Below are 11,207 nucleotides of genomic sequence, written 5' to 3'. Positions count from 1 at the left end.
GGGGATTTATAGCAGTGCAAGGCTGACTTAATGGGCAGGGGCAGCTACAGCACAATGTGTTCCTGGAAGAAAGCAACAGTCACCAAAGCTGTGGGAAAGGGTTAAAACCAAAAGCGAGCAACTTTCTTATCATGCACTCCTTGCCTTCCACTAAATTAACGTCGGAATCAGAAATCAGACGACACTCCAGGCTGCCTGAAAATTGTTTTTACACTTCTAGTACGCCCATGGCCAAAACCCAGACAATATACGTTCAGTGTGAGGTGATTATTTAATGAATTAAAGGAGCAGATACATCAGGAGGAGCCGAAGCTCTGTTCTGCTGTTCTCCTCCTGAACAAAGACTTCAGGACCAGCTTCACCCAAATAGCAATAGCATCACTGGAAAGATGACTGGCTGATGCTCCAACTCTTTTGGAGGGCAAATAGACCCTCCGTCTCTCGCTGAAGCTAAGTGGCATGGGTCTGACGCAAGGCAGTGGGATATACAACGTGAAGTTGCATTTTTAGATTCCCGTTGGGTGCAATCATTATGGGTAGCCTCTCCTTAAGGCAATTGATAAAGTTCACCTTCCCCAGCTAAGCCCATTCCTCTTTCCTAAAGACTGGAAGAGATCTTATAGCAGATTCATCACCTCCACCCTTTAATTCTATTTTTGGAGTCTATTGAACTTTTGCATATGTTGAAATGAAAAGAGTCTATATTAACACAACCACTTTTTTGTTACTGTAATGAGAGCCTTGAAACCACCACAAAGAGAAACATGCCTTTTAGCAGCTGAAACAAATTATTACAGCAACTGAGTCTTAAAAGGAATTTCAAGTAAAAATATAGTATTGCATGAAGTTGTTATGGCAACTGATGTTGTAGAGTAACTGCGCTGGGGCAAGTTTTCCTCCTTCATCCTGCTCAGCAAAGTCTGGGAAAAACTTTATGATAAAATTGTGCCTTAATTAGTCAAATAAGTCATAAATATAGCTTATCCCAAAATCCTTAACATTCCAGCCTCATGCAGTCTGTGTGCAGTTAGTCTACTAATGAGAAAATATATCTACTAAAGCCCCACTTACCATTAAAAATCCTATCCAATATTTTTCTAATACAATTTATCAATTTAAACACATTGCACAATGTAATATTCTGCAGCATTCCATTAAAATGATAAATAGCTATGGAAAAAACAAGGGATTAAACATACTGTAATGTAATCTAACAGTATTTAAACATAAATAAAAACTTAAACATGGACGGGGAAGCATACCGTATTTGAGAGCAGAAAGAGCGCAAGTTCAGCTACCGCTCTCTGGATTGGAGTATTAATAGGGCAGAGGAAGCAGGGCAATGAGAAATGACAGTCAACTTCAGAGGATATAAAATTTCCATTAGGCTTTGTTATAAGATTACATCAAAGCAGTTCATATGTTTTAATCTGGGGAAAGAGAAAGCAGCTACTTGGGGTCTGTGCCTGCGGGCTGCCTCTGTGTACTGAACCAGACAGTTTGCATAATGAACAATTTTTATTCAATCAGGATTTCAGCACAGATAGCTCCCACTCAATGGGCTCTAGCACAAATGGGGTTGGAAATTGATGCTATTCTTCAAGCTCCACCTGCTGGCTCTGGAAGAAGTGCCGCTGGCTTTCTGAAGGGCCACTTTTTGGAGGGACACCAAGTTAAAATCCCCGCATTAAGTTATTGGGATAAAAATCCATGCCCAGGTTCTGCACTTCTTGCCTGAGTTATAAAAAAAAAAAAAAAAGCCCAAACACCCAAACCAATACCCCACCCCACCCCCAAATAATAATAAAAAACCACCACGCAAACCCCACCAAAAATCCCCGAACTCTAAGCCCGTGTTTTCCTTGGGTTGTACCAATAATTTAGCTGATTTAAGTTTGCTTAGGCAGATCTTGAGCAGCAACAGTGCTCCTAGAGCAAAGGTGTGCGAGCTGCCTGTTTGAACCCACCTGATTACCGAGGGAGTTGTCTTGTGCTCAGAGTGCAGCCAAAAGGGCAAAGCAGCCAGGGAAATCATTCCATTTAGCGTGCGCCTTCTGCACGATAATTACTTATTTAAATTTTACTCTGCTGGTTGAGCCATTAGAAAATGCACTATAAACAAAGGTGATTTTATGCAGACAATAGCTGAGCCAGTCATTTTCAAAGACAGGCGCACGATGACTTATCTCCCAGGATGAACAGCTCTTATGAGATAGCTGAAACAAGGTTTATAGCCTAAACCCTATTTCCAAGGGTTATTCCAGTGGCTGCACTGCCGGATCACCTTCAGCTTTAGCAGCAGCACGGAGCTCACTTGCCCCGCTGATGCAAACCGGGGTCACTAACAGCTTTATGGAGAGGAATAGTCCAGGCAACACTTAGCTGCACAAAACTGTTTGCTAAATCCTAGGACGATCATTTAAGGGTTTCAAATATATACCTGATAATTCAGAGTTAATTACCGCCGGCGTATTAGTGATGTTTCTGCCAGCACCTCTGGATTCTGCCTATTGATTAGGCACTGCGGCTGCTCTCTGGCTCTTAGAGAAACTGTTGCAGTGAATTTAGCTTCCTGCCTGAATCAGGTAGGCTTTGCTTCTGACTGGCACCAAATCCCTTCTTCCTATTTCCACAAGAAAAATAGCTACATTTTAATCTAGACCTTCCAAAGCTCCTTCCATGCCTATGACGTCCTGAATGCAGAATTATGGCTTTCTCTGGTTTTTGCTCATTTGTCTGGAAGCCTGTAAATTGTTGTATCTTACTCCCAGTACTTTTTGGCTCAATCCAGAAATACTCTTTTATCAATTCATCTGACAGCGATCCAACAAGGGTATGTTGGAAGATGATGCTAATCCAGAGAGAGCATTCTTCAGTTGGAGCATTCATGAAGTCTAATGAACTATTGGCAGAAAGGGACTTCTGTAGCGCAATTAAAACTTGCTTCTGCGAGATACAAAATATTGCAACTAAAAGTTAACTGTGCCAAGCAGGGGAGGTGGATTAGCTCAAGGAACATAAATTGGTGAGAGAAGCCACTTCCTTCTCCCCCCCCCCCCCCCCCCGCAAGCCTTATACATTAAGCAAAGCCGAAATAATGAATATGCATTGCAAGGTGTTTGCTACGAGCCAACTTATAAAGTGCACAGCCAGGAACTCCTGGGAGGGGGATTTATGGGTGCAGTCATACACAGCTGGCACACTCTGTTCTGCAAGCTTCAGTTGGGATGAACACTCCCCCGCCCCGTAAGCTCTTAGCACCCACCACAATAAACTAAGGTGTATAAGGGGAGTCTAGAGTTTATTTTCAGGAGCATCCCTTAGGAGGAATGCTAAATCATCCACCTTAGGTTTGGCAAATTCAACGAGAAACCTGAGCTGGGAGAGGGGACGTGGCACATCGCCTGCCCTGAGATACCAAACGTCCTCAAACTGCTCAAAGAATAGGACGCAGAGCATGGGAATAGGTTGCTGCTTGGGGACTGGACCCATCGTTAACACCAAACGACATGTCATTAGTCATAAGAAATTACATTAACAGGGATCATTAAAACGCTGTGATCTTTCACCAGTTTTGTTAACTGGGGGGGGAAAAAACCCCATCAGAACCTAAGTTTTAAAGTTTCAAAAAGAAATTCACATTCATTGCTTTATCTTTTTGTATTTGTTTCCAAACATGGTAATGAAAATTCTAATCGAAATACAGTTACTCTTTTTCTTAAAAAGAAAAACAAAATTACTTTTTCCGAAGTCTTGCTCAGTAATGAGCATGCTCTCTTTGCAATCTGATACAAGACTAAAGTATAATGAGAGCAAGTCAAGCAAAGCTTTCTACAAGGTGAAGGCAGCTCCTGGAGCTTTAGCATCAGCAAGAGCTGGAGTGATACAGGCTTCCTACTGCAAAGGCTGGCTTAAGGACTGATGCTAAAGGCCATGTCCACTGATGGGTGGTATATTAATGCCGCTCCTTTCTTCAAACCCCATAAGTCTGTATTGCTTCATGGGAGAGGTTTGAAAATTAAGATGTATTTTTTTTGTCTTGTTAATCTCTTTGCAGAAGCTGTACACTTGGAGACAGCACAGAAAATAGGTTAAGGCTCACAATAAGCTGAATGAGTTAAATCAGAATCAGGCAAGTATGCTGACAGCCAGTTATTGCGACTCTTAAGCTTACAGGCCAAGGTATGAGTACGAAGGAAACTGCATTATCAAGTCAGATAAAATGAATACGTTGGTTTTGACTAGTCTATAAGGAAGGGTCAAGTATTGGCTTGCTGGTGGGACCTATTGCCAACATAAAATGACTGGCTGAAGCAAGGAGGACTGACATTACTTCTCCAAATTATAAATTCTGCTTCCCAATCTATCTGAATGGATTAACCTCAAAACATGAGATCCGGAATTTAAAGATTCAGAATTCAGAAGCTATTATGAGTCAAGAGCAGGAATTAGCATTTGAGTTATAAATATGCTCTAACAAACTGACAGGAGTCGGCTTGCTGTTCCTTCCCTTTTTGAAGATGGTGGCATCAGGCTCGCAATATTTAGAAATATAAACCTAGAAGTGATTTTCACATCCCAGCTGGATGTTAACAACGTGGCTTGTTGGAAGATCACTGCTCCTCATCTTCTAACCGGTGCTACCCTGCAGTAAGCCATTACGGCAAGGGAAGGTCTTTGTTCTCAGCGCAGGGGATGGGGTTTGTCCGAAGAAAAAGCACTTTCCCGGGACATGAGGCTGTGGCATGCCACCATAAGCTCCTACAGGTCCTCACCTATCCAAAAGACAGGCAGAAGAGAGGCAGACACAAGCACGCCATGAATAAACAGGAGCCACTAATATCGGAGAAAGTCTCCAGGCAGTAAGTAATGAAGGCACTAAATAACTGTACCCGCTATTTGGATTTTCTGCCAAACATTAGCCAATTTAAAAGGCAGCAAGAGGCCTTTTACACAGAGAGAATTTCTTTGAGCGCCGACTTAAAAGCTGAAGTTTGGCAGGAAAGTGTCTGAGAAGGATGGGGGAGAGGTAAAAGCCAATTTTACCTGGTAATCTGCTACACTATTTGTGTCCTACCCAGACCACACTTCATGCATTAAGAATACACTGCAGCTCTCCTCTGCGCCGGGGTAGCGGAGAAGCTAATGGTTTCTATTACAGGCATGTGCGGAGGGTGGCTGTGGCATGCACATCTGTCTGCAAAATAGATGTTAGCTTCGGAAACTGCCTAAACACCTTCGTTCCCCAGCAAACGGGGACGGCAGCGGAGCTTTTCAGGCTCCCTCCCAGCGTGACAGGCAGGTGATTGACAGGGCTCGGAGCTGAAAGCCTGCACGTGCTCCCGCTGTAAATAGTAATGCTTAAAAGCAGCAGCCCTAACAGACTATTTCACAGACTCAAACTCAGTTACTCTAATGAGGATTTCCACACACACACACACACAAAAGAGTCTACACATTCTCAGTGCAAGGGAAAAAAAAGAAACAAACAGCGAAATAAACAGCTGGTGAAGTGAAATACGAGGTTAGAGCCCTCTCTGATTCAAGAGAAGATTATTAAAACAGCTATAAAGATGGTGTTGGCATCTCTTGAAATGAGTTTGTTACATTCAGAAGAGGCAGTTACACATGACAAACCATTTTCTGTTTAATTAGAGGGCTCTGTGTGGAACACTTCCAGGCGGAGGAGGGGAGCAGATTGCTACCCAGCATCTCAATTATGGGACAGCGCCTTAACGATTCAACATGCAAATGTTTTTAACTGACCGCAGAGGGGGAAAAAAAAAAAAAAAAAAGGGAAAAAAAGAAAAAGGCTTTGTTTGTTCAGCAGGGTTAAGGAATAGGAGCTTTCTGCTAACCTTCAGCAAAGTTGGGCTTTCTGGCAACACGTATTATTGCTTAAGGTTTATTTCTGCCCAAAGAATGGCTGCTACTTGCTGGCTGAAAAAAACTTCTATGGGAAAAACCACAGCAGAGATACCCGGCTGTCCAGTCCTGGTTAAAAGCTTTCAATTCTTCCAACCAGGTAAAATAATACATGGTTCATGAATAGAGAAGGACCTCGGTATTCACACCAAAGCTCTGAAAGTAAGCAAGCATGGAAAGGAAATTCTAGCTAATACAAGTTAAATATAGGTTATGTTAGCTGCATTTTACAAGCACTAAGAATGTTATTGGAGAAAGCTGTCATTTTTAATGACAGCACAAGCTCCAATTACCAGATAGCTGATACACTTGGGATTTGGAAGTTTTTTTTAAATCACTTGAAATCTAAAAAAACCTTCATTATCAGCTTCTGAGTTTGATGTAAATAACTTCACCTGGTGCTAAGAAGTTTAACATTTCACAGGGCACACGAACAACTTAAAGCCATTTATAAATGTAGCTTCAGCTTCCTGGCAATTTAAACACAGTTTATGGCAACTTAAGCAGCAGCAAAGAGCACAAGGCTGGGCTGCAAGCAGAACCAGCCGGGGAAGACGTGCAAGGCTAAAGGAGATGTGGCGAGCTATCACCCCGAGGTCAGCCAAACGACGGGGACACAGCACCACTGAACCCTGGAATAAAGCAGGAACACACACCGGGCTGCAGATCATCTGTCAGTTCAGGGAGAAGTCTAAAAGTTGCTGCTAGGCTTAAGAAAGGTCACTTTAGCTGAGAACAAAACCATGTATCACCCTGAGCCTAAACCAGAGTGTACACTCCCCCAAGCATACACAGGGGCTGCTTTAAAAACACAAACGCAGCTATACTGATAGGAAACCCTCTGTCTGATAGTACCCTCTCAGGTCTATCAAGATGTCCCTCGGAGTTTCCCGTGTTTTCGCCACTCGCCAAGGTTAGCAAAACCAAAAGCAAGTCAACGAAGTCCGCAAACTTGCTTACAAAAAGCAGAAAGCTGCTTGGAAGAGTCTGGTTTCCCAGCTGCAAGAAACAGCGCCGCGCACACGGACTCTCCAGCTCCGAAATCTAATGCAATAGGCAGCAAAGCTAAATGCTGAAAATTCTAGTTCCCCACAGATAATATGAAAGCCTTACAGTCAGCAGGAACGGCAGCTTTCTAGCTTGTGGCAAGCAGAAAGTGGGATTGAATCATTACTTGAAGAAGAACGTGTTTCAATGTCTATAAATAAAAACCTGCAAGGCACGTTGCCAAAGAAGCGCAAGTCAATATAGCTTTTCTATATGCGCTGTCAAACTTTACTTTTAGACAGTATATTAATTACATAGTCAATAATTGTGGGTTTCATTAGTGTATTAAATACCTCAATCAATAATATTTATCCTTCTCAGAGACAGTCTTCACCAAAAAAAAGGGAGGAGTATTTTTTGATCCTGCAGTTCAAAAAGTCAGTGCAGCATACCAGCAAGGCTGTAATGGAAAACATAAAACACTAGAAACAGACAAAAATCAGATTATTACTCTTATTTTTCAGCCTTTTGTACAATAAGCCATGAGGGAATTCCAAGAGCTAAACTGATGGCAAAAAAATTAGATTTCTTTCTCTTAATTGCTCAACGGTGATGTCAGAGTGGACATGACAAATGTTCCCATCTTTCTTTTCTACATCAGATAAACCAGCAACCCAGCTCTGCTCAGCCAACTTTCCGAGGATAAACTCTCACAGCAAAGAACCCATTTCTGGTGCATCCCCGCATGGTCGTCTGCTGCAGTGCAGCTTTCAAGGTGCCTTTATCATAACCTGGACCATCCCTGGAAAATACACCCCTATGAGAAGTAACAGACGCATGTGGGACCTTCACTGAGCTCAGCCAGGCTGAGCCCAAAGAAAAATCACATCAGGCAACAGAAAAGGAGCTCAGGAGGATTGTTTTTGCTTAAAATCTCCCTTTAAAGGACAAGACATTTGGGACAAATTAAAAAAATGCCTTTGCAAGTGTCCAGTTTATTTTAAATAACTTGCAAGAACAGTTATATATAAGGATAGAAAAAGAAAAGTACTACAAGCAGCTTAGAAACACTCCCAAAGGCACGCTTTTGGCATGGCAGAGAGGCTGAATTTAACAACAAATCAATGCACTATAAACAGGAAAAAACTAAAAACAAACAACACCTCACCCCCCAAACACAGACACCTAAGTATTCAAATAAAATACACAGAAAAATGCGTAACAGTCCTCATGAAAAATCCATCTGGCGATTCAAACCACTTTTTTTTTTTTTAAAATATGCATATGAATGAAATGTAAAAATGTAAACATGAAAAAGACTAAAAAGCTGAGAGAAGGCCTGTGAGCCTCTTGCATCCTCACAGATAATATATTAAAGAGAATTTCCACTCCCTGTAATAAGATTACTGATATTTACTGCATTACTCCAATATTTATAATGCATAATATGCTGCAGACCACTCCCTTCCCCAAACGCAGGCTTTGGAAGTAGGCAGCCTGCTCCATTTCACGTTTTCGTGAGCCTTTTGTGTGAAAGTGATATGACATTTCTCTTTCTTTCCCATCTGAGTCACCTAAGCAGCCCTACCGCTGCCTGAGAGGCAGCTCCTCCAGCTGGCGAGGAAGAAGCCCTATGGGGTGGCCGCTCTCCTCCAAAGCGGCTAGTTGGAGGGCTAGAAAAAAAAGAAGGCAAAAGGAAATGAAAGATGACGAAACAGGACACGGAAAGAAAGTACGTCTTCCTTCCCCCCCTCAAGATGTTATGCTGCATCTTGGGCAGCAAATGCAAATATCACCGAGAATTAAGAATCAAAACATCAGACTCATCAACTTCGACTCTCACACCCGTTGCACTAAAAGGACAATCCCATTGTGCTGGAACACGGAAGCCCACACGCACACTCATCCAAGCTGCCAGGCATAGCGTACACAGCGTAAAGCAACCAGCTACCAAACACACGCACGGATCAGAAGCGACTGCTCTGCAAGACCGCCATTTATTTTTTACAACAGCTCTTAGAATATATGACTCCTCAAAGCTTTATTTTGGAAAGAACACCCCAACACACCACCTGATGCATCTTAAAAACCAGATCTGACTCAAATGGAATCTCCCCTCCAGAGACTCGTAAGGGTCACTAACAATTAATTTAAAATTCATGTACAGTGAAAACATAGTTAAATCCTAACAGTGGGAATTAACACAAACAACAAACTACCTGAACGCAGCACGTCAAAGCACGTTCCAGATCTTCCCTCGGCCACGCAGAACTTGATGCTCTCATGTAACTGCCCTTGCACCTGCCTGTCCGAAACTGGCAGCTTCCCAATTTCATCTTCGCTTCGTACATTTAATTTAAAGCAAAACATTAGCAGCCTCAGGAATCTTCACCTCACAGAGATCTAGTTACGAAGTATTCCAGCATCCTTTCAATTGAGCAAATGCATATTCAGCCCAGATAATGACTGAAGCTATCCAGCAATAACCTGGACACTAGCAGGGGGAGATTTATGATGAAGGGAAGGAAGACACAGGCTTGTTTGCCAATAATCCCAATTAGCATTGTGAGTCCACTCACTTCTCCTTAATTAGCACAGTCAAAAGAGCCCAGAGCCTTCTGGAGAGTCCCGTCTTCCATGGCCCATGTCAGTGGCCTCAGTGATCCACCAGGGCTGGGATGGCCATGGCCACCTGGCAAGGAGGTGGGAGGAGAGAATGGAGAGACCTCCACAACTTCCCTGCCCTCGCTCCTCAGCTAGACGGCTGCTTCAGAACCTCACTTTCTTTTGATTGACAAACTATTTATTAACCACTTATCTTCAACAGTTCTAGCCTATGATCAGGGGAAGGAAGCAAGATAGATAGATATATGCATATATATTTTATGTAAGTGGGAAATCATACCCCCCTCCCAGGATTCATTTTGCTAAATTAGCTCTTTTAGGCCCCTCCTAAAAAAGATCTTCATTCTCCTACTCAGCGGTGTAGTCCTCCTCTGTACTCGCCCCAGCTGAGATTCTTTTTTGCCTCTATACGTAGCCGACCAGAACTGTACATAGCATTCGAGATGAGATCTCACAGCAGAGGCTTATATAATCCTATGGTACTTGTATAGCTATACTAGAAATACCTTGCCTTACATAGCTTGATGTTTTTATCATATACTAGCTGATTAAAGCATGATTAAAACCCTCCAACTCTTCAGTCACTAATGAGCATCCACTTTATAGCAGAGGCTTGGGTTTTTTTATTAGTCCTCAAATAAATGACTTTTCACACAACTGTTTTAAGTTGATTTTCTATTCCAGTTCTCAAGGTCATTCAGCTGATCCTGTAAGATACCTTAATACTCTTGAGTATTGATACCTTCCATCTCTAGCGCTCTGGCTGATGGCATAGTAAACCCAGCAATATGGATGCATAGCGATTCCCTCTGGGAGAATGAGCTGCCCCAGCAGAGGCAGGTGTACAACATCGTCTCATAAAGCTGCAATGCCAGCAAATACGTGCTAACACAAATGCCCATAAAAACTTCATAGTGTACATGGGCCTGAGAATTAGAAATAGCCTCAAGGAACATTTTGCATTACCACTTGTTACCAGTCCCCTCAAACTGGGAAGGAGGGACAGGAAGGGTGGAGCAGAACCAAAAGACTGGTTAGCAGAGTGGAAAGATAGATTATCACCGCTAACCTACCATTTGTCAATCCGGAACTGTGCTGAAGACTGTAATTTTCTAGTCAATGCTTTATAAGCAAGGTCAGAGGGAACAAACACTTCAATAAAAAATGCAAGACATCAGCAGAAGAACCCAGTCATGATCCTCACAATCCAAAAAAGAGGAAGGAGTTGTTTGTGCAATTTAATGGGCCCAGAATAATGTTCTTCATGTCCATCAAAGGAAATGACATTTACAGTTCTTGAAGACTTAAGATGACAAACAGGAAATCATGGGAAATAAAGGGCACCAACTGAATACATGAAGAAACAGTGCTCTACAAAGCAAAATAAATAAATAAATAAGTTTCAGTTTTGCTACCAGAGACCCACTGCAGTATTGCCTGGATGCTTGGAGCTGTGCAGCAAATGCCAAGCTGTGAGCTGCAGCCAGGGAACACATAATTAATGTGATTAGGAGCACACAGAGCTAGCATGCTCTGCTGACTGAAAAGCCCAGTAGCATAATTACTGTTTTCTGTACTAGCTCTATGTCTGAACAAATCTCAAAGCCTGGTTAGTTTTAGACTGCTGTGTAAACGTCAATAAAAATCCCAGAAGTGCCAGCTCATCAGCA

This window comes from Aquila chrysaetos, chromosome 10, assembly GCF_900496995.4.
Source record: "Aquila chrysaetos chrysaetos chromosome 10, bAquChr1.4, whole genome shotgun sequence".
Taxonomy (NCBI): Eukaryota; Metazoa; Chordata; class Aves; order Accipitriformes; family Accipitridae; genus Aquila; species Aquila chrysaetos.
Note: the sequence above shows the minus strand (reverse complement) of the source record.